Source organism: Pseudophryne corroboree, chromosome 2 (assembly GCF_028390025.1).
Source record: "Pseudophryne corroboree isolate aPseCor3 chromosome 2, aPseCor3.hap2, whole genome shotgun sequence".
NCBI lineage: Eukaryota > Metazoa > Chordata > Amphibia > Anura > Myobatrachidae > Pseudophryne > Pseudophryne corroboree.
Window position 1 is genome coordinate 385219542 of NC_086445.1, and position 15741 is coordinate 385235282.

Sequence of the window (15741 nt, forward strand, 5' to 3'; positions counted from 1 at the left end):
TAGTTTTTCCCCCTTCAGAAGAATTAAATGAAGTGTGTGAAGAAGCGTGGACTTTCCCTGATAAAAGATTGGTAATATCTAAGAAGTTACTAATGGTGTTCCCTTTCCCGCCAGAGGATAGGTCACGTTGGGAGACACCCCATAGGGTGGATAAAGCGCTCACACGTTTGTCTAAAAAGGTGGCACTACCGTCTCCGGATACGGCCGCCCTCAAGGAACCTGCTGATAGAAAGCAGGAGGCGATCCTGAAGTCTGTATATACACACTCAGGCATTATACTTAGACCAGCTATTGCGTCAGCATGGATGTGCAGTGCTGCCGCTGCGTGGTCAGATTCCCTGTCAGAAAATATTGACACCCTAGACAGGGACACTATTCTGCTAACCATAGAGCATATAAAAGACTCAGTCTTATACATGAGAGATGCACAGAGGGAGATCTGCCGGCTGGCATCTAAAATAAGTGCATTGTCCATTTCTGCTAGGAGAGGCTTATGGACTCGCCAGTGGACAGGCGATGCAGATTCAAAAAGGCACATGGAAGTTTTGCCTTATAAGGGTGAGGAGTTATTTGGGGATGGTCTCTCGGACCTAGTTTCCACAGCAACTGCTGGGAAGTCAGCATTTTTACCCCATGTTCCCTCACAGCCTAAAAAGGCGCCGTTTTATCAGGTACAGTCCTTTCGGACTCAGAAAAATAGGCGTGGAAAAAGCGGGTCCTTTCTGTCCAGAGGCAGAGGTAGGGGAAAAAGGCTGCAACAAACAGCAGGTTCCCAGGAGCAAAAGTCCTCCCCCGCTTCTTCCAAGTCCGCCGCATGACGGTGGGGCTCCACAGGCGGAGCCAGGTACGGTGGGGGGCCGCCTCAAAAATTTCAGCGATCAGTGGGCTCGCTCACAGGTGGATCCTTGGATCCTGCAAATAGTATCTCAAGGGTACAAACTGGAATTCGAGGCGTCTCCACCCCACCGGTTCCTAAAATCTGCCTTGCCGATTACTCCTTCAGACAGGGAGGCTGTGCTAGCGGCAATTCACAAGCTGTATTCCCAGCAGGTGATAATCAAGGTGCCCCTACTTCAACAAGGACGGGGTTACTATTCCACACTGTTTGTGGTACCGAAACGGACGGTTCGGTGAGACCCATTTTAAATTTGAAATCCTTAAACACATACATAAAAAAATTCAAGTTCAAGATGGAATCGCTCAGGGCGGTTATTGCAAGCCTGGACGAGGGGGATTACATGGTATCCCTGGACATCAAGGATGCTTACCTGCATGTCCCCATTTACTATCCTCACCAGGAGTACCTCAGATTTGTGGTACAGGATTGCTATTACCAATTCCAGACGCTGCCGTTTGGACTCTCCACGGCACCGAGGGTGTTTACCAAGGTAATGGCGGAAATGATGATACTCCTTCGAAGAAAGGGAGTTTTAATTATCCCGTACTTGGACGATCTCCTAATAAAGGCGAGGTCCAAGGAGCAGTTGTTGGTGGGAGTAGCACTATCTCAGGAGGTGCTACACCAGCACGGTTGGATTCTGAATATTCCAAAATCACAGCTGGTTCCGACGACACGTCTACTGTTCCTGGGTATGATTCTGGATACAGTCCAGAAAAAAGTGTTTCTCCCGGAGGAGAAAGCCAAGGAGCTGTCATCTCTAGTCAGAGACCTCCTGAAACCAAAACAGGTATCGGTGCATCACTGCACGCGGGTCCTGGGAAAGATGGTGGCTTCTTACGAAGCAATTCCTTTCGGCAGGTTCCATGCCAGAATCTTTCAGTGGGACCTGTTGGACCAATGGTCCGGATCGCATCTTCAGATGCATCGCCTAATAACCCTGTCTCCAAGAACCAGGGTGTCTCTGCTGTGGTGGCTGCAGAGTGCTCATCTTCTAGAGGGCCGCAGATTCGGCATACAGGACTGGGTCCTGGTGACCACGGATGCCAGCCTTCGAGGCTGGGGGGCAGTCACACAGGGAAGAAACTTCCAAGGACTATGGTCGAGTCAGGAGACTTCCCTACACATAAATATTCTGGAACTAAGGGCCATTTACAATGCCCTAAGTCAGGCAAAATCCCTGCTTCTACACCAGCCGGTACTGATCCAGTCAGACAACATCACGGCAGTCGCCCATGTAAATCGACAGGGCGGCACAAGAAGCAGGACGGCAATGGCAGAAGCCACAAGGATTCTCCGATGGGCGGAAAATCACGTACTAGCACTGTCAGCAGTGTTCATTCCGGGAGTGGACAACTGGGAAGCAGACTTTCTCAGCAGGCACGACCTCCACCCGGGAGAGTGGGGACTTCATCCAGAAGTCTTCACGCTGATTGTAAATCGATGGGAACGGCCACAGGTGGACATGATGGCGTCCCGCCTAAACAAAAAACTAGAGAGATATTGCGCCAGGTCAAGGGACCCTCAGGCGATAGCTGTGGACGCTCTAGTGACACCGTGGGTGTACCAGTCAGTTTATGTGTTCCCTCCTCTGCCTCTCATACCAAGGGTACTGAGAATAATAAGAAAACGAGGAGTAAGAACAATACTCGTGGTTCCGGATTGGCCAAGACGAGCGTGGTACCCGGAACTTCAAGAGATGATCTCAGAGGACCCATGGCCTCTGCCGCTCAGACAGGACCTGCTGCAGCAGGGGCCCTGTCTGTTCCAAGACTTACCGCGGCTGCGTTTGACGGCATGGCGGTTGAACGCCGGATCCTGAAGGAAAAGGGCATTCCGGAGGAAGTCATTCCTACGCTGATTAAAGCCAGGAAAGATGTAACTGCAAAGCATTATCACCGCATATGGTGGAAATATGTTGCTTGGTGTGAGGCCAAAAAGGCCCCAACAGAGGAATTTCAACTAGGTCGATTTCTGCATTTCCTACAAGCAGGAGTGACTATGGGCCTGAAATTAGGCTCCATTAAGGTACAGATCTCTGCTCTGTCGATTTTCTTCCAGAAAGAACTAGCTTCACTACCTGAAGTTCAGACGTTTGTGAAAGGAGTGCTGCATATTCAGCCCCCGTTTGTGCCTCCAGTGGCACCTTGAGATCTCAACGTGGTGTTGAGTTTCTTAAAATCACATTGGTTTGAGCCACTTGAAACCGTGGATCTAAAATATCTCACGTGGAAAGTGGTCATGTTATTGGCCTTGGCTTCAGCCAGGCGTGTGTCAGAATTGGCAGCTTTGTCATGTAAAAGCCCTTATCTGATTTTCCATATGGATAGGGCGGAATTGAGGACTCGTCCCCAGTTTCTCCCTAAGGTGGTATCAGCTTTTCACTTGAACCAACCTATTGTGGTGCCTGCGGCTACTAGGGACTTGGAGGATTCCAAGTTACTGGACGTAGTCAGGGCATTGAAAATTTATGTTTCCAGGACGGCTAGAGTCAGGAAAACTGACTCGCTATTTATCCTGTATGCACCCAACAAACTGGGTGCTCCTGCTTCTAAGCAGACTATTGCTCGCTGGATTTGTAGCACAATTCAGCTGGCGCATTCTGCGGTTGGACTGCCGCATCCTAAATCAGTAAAAGCCCATTCCACAAGGAAGGTGGGCTCATCTTGGGCGGCTGCCCGAGGGGTCTCTGCTTTACAACTTTGCCGAGCTGCTACTTGGTCAGGGGCAAACACGTTTGCAAAATTCTACAAATTTGATACCCTGGCTGAGGAAGACCTTGAGTTCTCTCATTCGGTGCTGCAGAGTCATCCGCACTCTCCCGCCCGTTTGGGAGCTTTGGTATGATCCCCATGGTCCTTTCGGAGTTCCCAGCATCCACTAGGACGTCAGAGAAAATAAGATTTTACTCACCGGTAAATCTATTTCTCGTAGTCCGTAGTGGATGCTGGGCGCCCATCCCAAGTGCGGATTGTCTGCAATACTTGTACATAGTTATTGTTAACTAAAGGGTTATTGTTGAGCCATCTGTTGAGAGGCTCAGTTGTTTTCATACTGTTAAACTGGGTATAGTATCACGAGTTATACGGTGTGATTGGTGTGGCTGGTAGGAGTCTTACCCGGGATTCAAAATCCTTCCTTATTATGTCAGCTCGTCCGGGCACAGTGTCCTAACTGAGGCTTGGAGGAGGGTCATAGTGGGAGGAGCCAGTGCACACCAGGTGACCTAAAAGCTTTCTTTAGTTGTGCCCAGTCTCCTGCGGAGCCGCTATTCCCCATGGTCCTTTCGGAGTTCCCAGCATCCACTACGGACTACGAGAAATAGATTTACCGGTGAGTAAAATCTTATTTTTATTCAACTCTATTCGTGGTTCCGAAGCCAGACTGCTCGGTCAGACCGATTCTGAACCTAAAATCCCTAAACCTGTATTTGAAGAGATTCAAATTCAAGATGGAATCTCTCCGAGCAGTGATCTCAAGTCTGGACGGGGGGGATTTTATGGTGTCACTAGACATAAAAGATGCATACCTTCATGTCCCCATGTACCCTCCTCATCAGGCGTTCAAGAGATTCGCTGTGCAGGATTGTCATTACCAATTTCAGACATTGCCGTTTGGGCTTTCCACCGCCCCGAGGATTTTCACCAAGGTAATGGCAGAAATGATGGTGCTCCTGCGCAAGCAGAGTGTCACAATTATCCCGTACTTGGACGATCTCCTGATAAAAGCGAGATCAAGAGAACAATTACTGAGAAGCGTGGAACTCTCTCTGAGGGTGCTACAACAACATGGCTGGCCTCTAAATTTGCCAAAGTCGCAGTTGGTTCCGACTACTCGGCTGTCGTTTTTGGGCATGATTCTGGATACGGAAAGACAGAGGGTTTTTCTTCCAGTGGAAAAAGCTCAGGAAATCCAGAACATGGTCAAGGATCTGCTGAAACCAAAAAGAGTGTTGATTCATCAATGCACTCGAGTGTTGGGAAAGATAGTGGCGGCCTACGAGGCCATTCCGTTTGGCAGGTTCCATGCAAGAACTTTTCAGTGGGACCTACTGAACAAGTGGTCAGGGTCCCATCTCCAAATACATCAGATGATAAGCCTGTCCCCCAGGGCCAGGATCTCTCTCCTGTGGTGGCTCCAGAGGGTCGCAGGTTCGGAATTCAGGATTGGGTTCTCGTGACCACGGACGCGAGCCTCCGAGGATGGGGAGCGGTCACACAGGGAAAAAACTTTCAGGGAATATGGTCAAGCCAAGGGGCTTGTCTGCACATAAATGTGCTGGAATTAAGGGCCATATACAACGGCCTGAGACAGCCGGAGCATCTTCTTTGCAACCTACCCGTTCTGATCCAGTCAGACAACATCACAGCCGTGGTGCATGTAAACCGACAGGGCGGAACAAGGATCAAAGCAGCCATGGCGGAAGCCACTAGGATTCTTCGCTGGGCGGAAAATCATGTGGGCGCTCTGTCAGCAGTATTCATTCCAGGAGTGGTCAACTGGGAAGCAGACTTCCTCAGCAGGCACGATCTCCATCCAGGAGAGTGGGGACTTCATCAAGAAGTCTTTGCAGAAGTGACAAGTTGCTGGGGACTCCCTCAAATAGACATGATGGCGTCATGCCTTAACAAGAAGCTTCGGACATATTGTTTCAGGTCAAGGGACTCTCAGGCGATAGCAGTGGACGCGCTAGTAACACCATGGGTGTATCAGGCGGTCTGTGTTCCCTCCGCTTCCACTCATCTCAAAAATATTGAGAATCATAAGAAGAACAAAGGTTCAGACGATACTCATTGTTCCAGATTGGCCTCGAAGGGCCTGGTATCCATATCTTCAGGAAATGCTCACGGAAGATCTGTGGCCTCTTCCTCTCAGAGAGGACCTGTTACAACAGGGCCTGTGTGTGTTCCAGGACTTACCGCAATTACGTTTGACGGCATGGCGGTTGAACACCAGATCCTAGCTAGGAAAGGTATTCCAGGGGAAGTCATCCCTACTCTACTTAAAGCTAGGAAGGAGGTAACGGTGAAGCACTATCACCGTATCTGGAGGAAGTATGTGTCTTGGTGTGAATCCAAGAATGCTCCTATGGAGGATTTCCAGCTGGGTCGTTTTCTCCATTTTCTACAGACAGGAGTGGATATGGGCCTAAAGTTAGGCTCCATTAAGGTGCAGATTTCGGTCTTATCAATATTCTTTCAGAAGGAATTGGCCTCTCTTCCAGAAGTGCAGACTTTTGTGAAGGGAGTACTGCACATCCAACCTCCTTTTGTGCCCCCAGTGGCACCGTGGGATCATAACGTGGTGTTACAGTTCCTTAAATCACATTGGTTTGAACCTCTTCAAACTGTTGACTTGAAATTTCTGGTCATGTTATTGGCCTTGGCATCTGCAAGGCGGGTGTCCGAATTGGCGGCCTTGTCTCACAAGAGCCCCTATCTGATTTTCCATGAAGATAGAGCGGAATTGAGAACTCGTCCTCAATTTCTACCCAAGGTGATTTCGTCGTTTCACATGAACCAACCTATTGTGGTGCCTGTGGCTACAGAGGTCTTGGAGGATTCAAAGTCCCTTGATGTGGTCAGGGCTTTAAAGATCTATATAGCCAGAACGGCTCGTATTAGGAAAACAGAGGCACTGTTTGTCCTATATGCGGCCAACAAGATTGGCGAGCCTGCTTCCAAGCAGACTATTGCACGCTGGATCTGTAACCCGATTCAGCAGGCTCATTCTACGGCTGGATTGCCGTTACCAAAATCGTTAAAGGCCCATTCCACTAGGAAGGTGGGTCCTTCTTGGGCGGCTGCCTGAGGTGTCTCGGCGTTACAGCTTTGCCGAGCAGCTACTTGGGTTCAAACACTTTTGCAAAATTCTATAAGTTTCATACCCTAGCTGAGGACCTCATGTTTGCTCAATCGGTGCTGCAGAGTCATCCGCACTCTCCCGCCCGGTCTGGAGCTTTGGTATAAACCCCATGGTCCTTACGGAGTCCCCAGCATCCTCTAGGACGTAAGAAAAAATAAGATTTTAAACCTACCAGTAAATCTTTTTCTCCTAGTCCGTAGAGGATGCTGGGCGCCCGTCCCAGTGCGGACTGAAATCTGCAATAATTGTACATAGTTATTGGTAAGGTTACACAAGGGTTGTGTTACAGTGGAGATCAGGCTGTTGCTGATTTTTGTTGTTCATACTGTTAACTGGTTTACTTATATACCATGTTGTACGGTGTGTTTGTGGTGTGAGCTGGTATGTGTCTCACCCTTAATTAACAAAATCCTTTTCCTCGTAATGTCAGTCTCCTCTGGGCACAGTTCCTATAACTGGGGTCTGGAGGAGGGGCATAGAGGGAGGAGCCAGTTCACACCCATTTAAAGTCTTAAAGTGCCCATGTCTCCTGCGGAGCCCGTCTATACCCCCATGGTCCTTACGGAGTCCCCAGCATCCTCTACGGACTAGGAGAAAAAGATTTACCGGTAGGTTTAAAATCTTATTTTTGGCGTTTGCTGCGTTTCAAGCTAGTTAGTTTGATGTGCCTTGTATGTGTGAGCTGGTGTGAATCTCACCACTATCTGTGTAAAATCCTTCTCTCGAAGATGTCCGTCTCCTCGGGCACATTTTCTAGACTGAGTCTGGTAGGAGGGGCATAGAGGGAGGAGCTAGCCCACACTCTCAAACTCTTAAAGTGCCAATGGCTCCTGGTGGACCCGTCTATACCCCATGGTACTAATGTGGACCCCAGCATCCTCTACGGACTACGAGAAAAGGATTTACCAGTAGGTAACCAAAATCCTATTATCACTTGACTTTCCACAGCTGCTCTTATCAATGACATAGGTGGTTTCTGCTTCTGCTACTGGGGTACCCAGCTGCAGGGTTGGTGGAGTATCTGATGCCAGTGCAGTGGTCTACCCGACACTGCAACGATACTCATCCATAGAAACATAGAATTTGATGTTAGATAAGAACCACTTGGCCCATCTAGTCTGCCTGAATTTTTTATCCTTTAGGTAATCTCAACCCTTTTTGAACCTAAATTCTTTGTAAGGATATTCATATGCCTATCCCAAGCATGTTTAAATTGCTCTACAGTCTTAGCCTCTACCACCTCTGATGGGAGGCTATTCCACTTATCCACTACACTTTCTGGGAAGTACTTTTTCCTTCAATTTCACCTGAACCTGCCTCCTTCCAGTTTCAGTGTATATCCTCGAGTTCTAATACTTCTCTTCCTTCCTGAACTTTAAGACCTTTGGTATATTTGAAAGTTTCTATCATGTCCCCCCTTTCCGTTCTCTCCTCCAAACTATACATGTTAAGATCTTTTAGCCTTTCCGGGTACGTTTTATGATGTAGGCCATGCACCATTTTAGTTGCCCTTCTTTGTACACACTCTAATGTTTTTATATCCTTCTGGAGATATGGGTGGTTATTCCGAGTTGATCGCTAGCTGCATTTGTTCGCAGCGCAGCGATCAGGCAAAAAAAAGGCAGTTCTGCGCATGCGGCGCAATGCGCACGCGCGACGTACGGACACAACGAAAGATGCAGTTTTGCACAGGGTCTAGCGATGCATTTCAGTCGCACTGGTTGCCGCAGAGTGATTGACATGAAGTGGGCGTTTCTGGGTAGCAACTGTCCGTTTTCAGGGAGTGTTCGGAAAAACGCAGGCGTGCCAGGGAAAATGCAGGCGTGGCTGGGCGAACGCTGGGCGGGTGTGTGACGTCAAATCCGGAACTGAATAGTCTGAAGTGATTGCAAGCGCTGAGTAGGTTTTGAGATGCTCTGAAACTACACTAAAAAATGTTGGCAGGCTCTCTGCGATAAAAACGTTCACACTTCTGCTAAGCTAAAATACACTCCCAGTGGGCGGCGGCATAGCGTTTGCACGGCTGCTAAAAACTGCTAGCGAGCGTTCAACTCGGAATGACGTCCCATGGTCTCCAGAACTGGACACAGTATTACTTCTTTTTTCCTGCTACTGATTCCTCTCCCTATGCAACCAAGCATCTGACTTGCCTTTCTCATTGCTTTGTTGCATTTCTTTCCTGCCTTTAAGTCACTTGAAATCGTGACTCCTAAATCCCTTTCCTCCCCAGTAGTTTCCATTATAGTACCCTTGATACTATATTTAGCCTTTTGGGTTTTTGAGACCCAAGTGCATGATTTTGCATTTTTTAGCATTAAACTGTAGTTGCCACGTTCTTGACCATTTCTCAAGCCTGCCTAGGTTATCAATCATTTGTTTTACCACTCCCGGTGTGTCTACCCTGTTGTGTATCTTTGTATCATCTGCAAAAAGGCATACTTTCCCTTCAATACCATTTGCAATGTCACCAACAAAGATATTAAAGAGAACTGGTCCAAGTACAGATCCCGGGGTACTCCACTGGTGACATTTCCCTCCATTGATTGCACCCCATTTACTACAACTGTCTGTTTCCTATCCTGCAACCAGGTTCTTATCCATCATCTTGGATACGCAGCTTACTGGTGCAGTGTGTGGAGGTGTCGTGGATCTTCCTCTGGACTTCTACTGTGAGTTTGCCGATAGGGGTTGCAAGACTCATAGGGACCTGAGTCCAATGTGGTTGGAGCTGCAACAGTACTTCATGCAGCTTGCATTATTGAGCCAATCTTTATCCTAGAATGCAGCATCGGATCATCTGCGATCCCATTGGCCGGCTGCATAATCCATGTGGTTGCAGAAGTCAGCTGCCGCAGATGCTATAAAGAGGCCAGGAAATCTCTGGCGTAGTCCCTCCTCCACAAAGGCTGTAACACACCTCCGTTTTGGTGTCACCACCCTGTCCCCAAATGTCATTTAACTGTATATCACTGACAGTCTGATGCTGTGCTGCATCACAGACCTGTACTGCATATGCAAAGTATGTGTCTGGTACATGCGCAAAGTACCAAACATCAGTACATTGCAGTATGCACCCAAACCTGTATCAGTCCCAGGAAGCATAATAGTGCACGTGTATGCGGATAATATGCTTTATTTCTCTTGCTATAAATTCTGGAATAAATTATTATTTTTTCTGCTAATATTGTAATGCCCCGCCCTCACCTTCCACTACTGTGGACTCTCCATTTCAAATATATCGGGATCTGGACTTCATCTGTTGTTACAGAGTATGTCCAGTTAACTAATGTTTAGCCTCAGATTGATTTACTTCCCTTGACGTCTCACAAGTTGAATTGATCTGATTTTCCATCCTAAATTCTTGTTTGTGTTTCACCTAACCTTGATCTTTCTTTCATAATATGGGCCAACTCCTCTATATGGGAGGAGAAGCAGGCTAGAATCAATCTGTGTGTTGTGAAGACCTAGGGATAAAGGTGGTCTTTCGATTAATATTCTTAGGCTGTATTACTGTACTGCGCCGCTCAGTCATTTTCTTCTTCCGTCCACTAGGGGGGCATAGGGGACGCTGGGTATATTCTGGAGAGGAGAGTCTGGGCACCAAACGGTTACAACTTTATCAGCAGCCTCAGGTTCCCACTCCACTAGACGCAAGCCACAGGAAGCCAGTTTCAAATTTGGCACCACTTTGTGGGGGGCTGCTATTAAGTGGTCCCCTGGTTACTTTATTTTTTCTTTTACTTTCTTTAATACCTTAACCTGTTCTGAGAAGTCTGATAAGCCATCTTATAGGACGCCCTCACAGCTGCTCCAACACCCAGTGGTGTCAGCACCAGCATCTGGGCCGGTGACTTCCACCACCGGACTCCAAGAGGGGACACTACAGGGGAGGCAGGCACACCGTTCATTGCTCCTGGTACAGTGTCGACCCAGTGCTCTGCTCCACACACTCGACCAACAGGACACTGCAGTAGCGTTGAGGCAATAGTCAGCTAGCGGGGAGACAGACACATCCTGTTTGCCTTCCCCCATTCCCACTCCTGCCTCAGGCACTCCCCTATTCTGTCTACCTCCTAAAATGCTTGACAGCCATTTTAAGCACATTGCTGGTCTGTGCATATACCCAGTGCTTGGATATCTATACTTCATAATAAAGATATATATATATATATATAATATTAGTGGTGGGCAACGATTAAAATTTCTAATCGCGATTAATCGCATGATTTTCTCAGATTAATCGCGATTAATCGCATTGTTATGCGCAAGTTTCAATAATGAATTCAAAAGTAGTGTATTGCGCTCCTGATTGGCTGCCAGTCCTCGAGTTCCGATTGGCTCGCTGGCGGCCAGCAGTACACTTGAAATGGCATCGGCGCTGTCACGGTCTCCATGGCTGCCCGCAGCTAACTACTGTATGCACCAACAGCTGGGAGGACGAAGAGAGCTGATTACAACTGCACAGTGCTAGGGGGCGTGATCGCCACAATCACCCTCCGCCAGGGCTGCCATCAGAAATGAATGGGCCCGGGACTGACAAATGAGGCAGGGCCCCCCTCCCCACACAAACGCTGCCCCATTCCTCCCCCCTGCATTCTACAAAACTTATATTTTGAGGGGACTTGGGAGGCAGCAGCAAAGATCGGGACAGGGCCAGCTGCCTGCGAACCGCCAGGCAGCCACTGCATGGAGGAACAGAGCCACAACGCTATTATTAGTACAGAGCCTGCCGTGAGCCAATCGGAGGTCACGGGCCGGCAGCCAACCAGGAGCTGCCAAATGGCAGCTCCTGATTGACTGCCGGTCCGTGACCTCCGATTGGCTCACGGACGGCATTGTAGTTAGAATAGCGCCGCGGCTTAGCCTCTGTCCTTCCAAGGCAGCTGCCGGTGCGCAGCGTTAAAATAATTGTCACCGTTAATTAGTTAATGCGTTAACGCGATATTAACGCGTCAACTTGCCCAGCCCTAATATATATATATATATATATATATATATATATATTGTAGTATTATTAGTATTATTATTATTATTATTATTATTATTATTTTTTTTTAAATCAGAGCCATGTATTTTCTCTGGGTAGTGATGGACTCTTTTTGCATTCCCCACTGCATCAACTAGGTGTGTCGTGACAAACTTGGTTTGTATTACTATGTCTTCCAAGAACATAGCTCCCATAGAGGTAGGTGCCTCAGTGCCATGCACTAATTGAGTCTATGCTAATACTCTCTCTCCCTAAGATCTAGACAATGACCTTTGTGTCCATGGCTTCATGGCTACACTGCATGAGGACCCTTCCGGTTCCTGAGAGGCCCCATCCTCGCATGAACCGGCTTGGGCTTCGACGTTGACACAGGTAATGTCTCAATTAGTAGAACAGCTTGAAGCTCTTGTGTCAGCGCTGCAGTTAGTGATTCACCAGCACAGCTTGCTCTGCTGTCCGCAGTGGAGCCACCGTGGATGCAGTCATTGGCACATGCGCAGGGATTGGCACAAGAATTGGTTTCTGTCCTGCAGCTGTTGTAAAGGGATAGGTGGTCCAAGTGCATGCCGTCTAGGCGGGAGAGCTTGACACCCCTTGAGAATGATTTTTCCTAGTGTTTCTGTCACCTCGGATGTTGAGACATCCTCTGTACCTGGCAATTTTTTTGTTACAGGCGGGTGTAGAGGCGCTAGTCAAGACAATCAAATGTATTCTCCTAGTGGAGGATTCAGAACAGACTCCTCTGGTCGTGGGCCTGGTTATTCAAACGTCAGAAAAAACAATGGAGTTACCTGCTTCTGCACATCTGGAGGACCTCCTGGAGGAGGCTTGTGCTCAACTTACTAGGCGATTTCAGTTATCCAAATGCATGGCTTTCTTTTTTCCACTTCCTGCTAAGTATTGGGCCAAGTGGGAGACCCTTCCTCCTCTAGATGCCCATGTTGAGCGCCTAGTTAGGTCCTCTATCCTTCCTATTCTGGAAACATCTTCCCTTAAGTATTCTATAAATCGGAAGTTAGAGAACTTTCTTAAAACTGCTTATTTCAATGCAGGTGGCATTTATACGCCCAGCTCTTGCATCACCTTAGGTAACTAAGGTAGTCTGCTGCTGGATGGAGGAATTAGAGGAGGACCTCACCTTTGGTACCAACAGAAAGAACGTGTTAACTTTAGTAGCACACATCAGGACAGATAGCTTTTACCCAGGGGAGGCTGCTGTGGACACTGGGGTCTTGACGTCGAAGGTATAAGTCTTGGCGGTGGTGGCCAGGTGGTTTCTCTGGCTACGCTTCTGGCAGCTTACACAAACTCAAAAAATAAAAAGCTTAAGAATTGATTCCATGCTTCGGGGATATACTCTTTGAAAAGGAATTGGACAGGATAGTCTCCACTTTAGCAGCGTCCAAGATGTCCTTCCTCCCTTTGTCTTTGCCTTCCTAAGCTAGGACTAATTTTAATTACTTTCATCAACCGGGGTAAGCAGAGGTCTGGCGTCTTCTATGTTCCAGGGTACTTCCTCAAATGGATCTAAGCCCCTAGTTAAGCAACCCTGGGCTATCAGGAAACTTGCTTCCAAGCCAGCCGACAAGTCTGTGAAGTCGGAGAATGACCTCTGTCATTTGCTGAGGTTTGGGCAGATACAAACAAACAATGGTATCTGCTCAATCATTCCTGGAGATAATTATATATCAGGTGCTAGAAAAGGGGAGGGGTCACAAGCAAACAGCAGGCAGAGGGGGTGGGTGCTCTTTTCCCCCCTGGTATCCTCCCAGCACACTAAAAATTATCTGTAACCAAACCTAAACCCATCTGGTAATAGAATTTCAAAGAAATTGCTCGCATGCGTTTGCAGACATGTTTAGCTGCTGAGCCGCGTCAAGGCTTCTCCAATATCGGCAGTCCTAACACTACATAGTGCCCACATAGGGCCATGTGATTTGTCTACAGTAAGGCCTCATGATAAAGGCTCATACTAAAACTCATCCAGACAGAGGGCAAGCTGTACTTTGCAAACGCATGCGACCAATTTCTCTGAAATTCTATTACCAGATAGGTTCAGTTATGGTTACAGATAATTTTTAGTGTGCTGGGGGGATACCAGGGGGGAGAGGGGAAAGAGCACCCCCCTCTCTGTCTGCTGTTTGGGCAGATACCACAACGTGTGTGTGGGTCAGGGACTTAGTCTGTCTGGGGTACACACTGACTTCCCAAAAATCCAGGCAAACCAGAGGCTCTCAGGGAGTCAGTTCGCTCCCTAGCCTCCAGAGTCATCATCCCGCGTCTCTCCATCTCAAAGAGGTATGGGTTTCTACACTAACCTCCTTTCTCTACCAAAAGGCGGATGGCTTGTTCCGACCTATTCTCAATCTCGAGGCACTGAACCAGTACCGTCGGGTCCCAGATTTTGCTTGGAGTCTTTGTTCCATTATCCTGGCCATGGAGCTAGGGGATTATACGTGCCTATTTACACATCCCCATCAGGGCTTCCTCAAGTTTGCTATGCACGCCGATCACTACCAGCTTCAGGCATTACCGTTTGGCCGTTCACGTCGCCTCACATCTTCACGAAGATCATGGAGGCACAGCTGTGTCACCAGGGTGTCAGGATTCTACCCTATATCAACAATCTGCTCCTCCTGGCCTAATCTCTGGAGATATTGTCTCTCCACATTCACTTGATGGTGGATCTTATCCAGTCTCACGGTTGCATTATCAGTTGGTGCAAGTGCTCCTTGACACCTCATGAAATGTTGCACTTGAGGGCACTTCTGGATTCTCATCTTCAATGGGTCTTTCTCCCCCGAGACAAAATCCGAGCCCTGCAGTCCAAAATTCACAAGTTCCTTGGTCATCACTGGGTATCCATCCAGGTGCTGGCTGGCAAAATTTTAGCCTGGGGGGTGTTATCAAAGCACTGGCCCGTAAATGGTAATCTATTCTTAAAGTAACTCCGTTGACAGCATCTGTTGTTCAACAATCAAGGTTCTGCACCATCCCCAAAATGTGTTACCAGAATAGAAATCGAAAGCCTGGGCCAGTTTAAGTTTTCTAGGTGTCCTAGGAAAAGTTACTTGACACTGACCCTGCTCCCCCCTTCATTGGTAAAGGGGTCCCAGGGGCACTGCACCATACCTCACAACTGTCCCGAATTTGGCAGGACAGTCCTGTTTTTTAGACACTGTCTCGCTGCTCTGCTTAGCAGAGAAGCGATGAATAGATGCCGTACGCATGGCATCTATTCACAGGAAAGAGATACTGTGGGCATGTCACGCAGTTCCCGAAGCGCTGGGCACACTCCCACAGTGACTGAAAGCAGGGAAGTGGTTTGCGATCACAGCATTTCCTGTGTGTTGCCATGCCTTCTAACCACGAGGTCACGCCCTTATATATAGAGCCTAGCAAGACATGAGGAGAGAGATAGAAATGGAGAGACATGGGGTGAGAGAGACATGGGAGGAGAGACACACACACACACAGACATGGGGAGAGGGAGAGACATAGAGAAAGATGTCGAGAAAGTGACATGGAGAGAGAGAGAGAGACATGTGGGTAAATTTAATGAAGTGGGAGTTCTTTTTAGAACTGGTGATTGTTGCTCATAGCAACCAATCAGATTCTACTTAGCATTTTTCTAGCTCCTTCTAGAAAGATAAAATCTGATTAGTTACTATGGGCAACATCAACAGTTCTAAAAAAAAACTCCCACCTTAGTAAATTGACCCCATGTAGAGGTGTGAAAGAGAGAGCGAAAGACATGGAGAGAGTGAGAGGTATACCATCAGCAGCAGAATGTAAGGTGCCCAGGAGAACAGTTACCTGGAGATCTCCGGGAAGAGGCCACGTCATCTCTACCACCAGGCAAGTGCTCTGTTGGTGCTTTGGCGGTCTCCCGAGCCGCCATCCACATGTAAACAGTGGTCCAGCAAGACTAAGGCGACCGTGGGGGGTTAGGCAGTGACAAGGTGGCCGATGCATGACAGTGTGAGGAAGA

At 48.1% G+C, this 15741-nt stretch overlaps 1 protein-coding gene across 14 annotated transcripts in view; it reads left to right on the forward strand.

Moving 5' to 3' along the window:
- Positions 1-15741, forward strand: part of DOCK9 (dedicator of cytokinesis 9) — a 513264-nt gene that overhangs the window by 440180 nt on the left and 57343 nt on the right. The window lies entirely within an intron of this gene.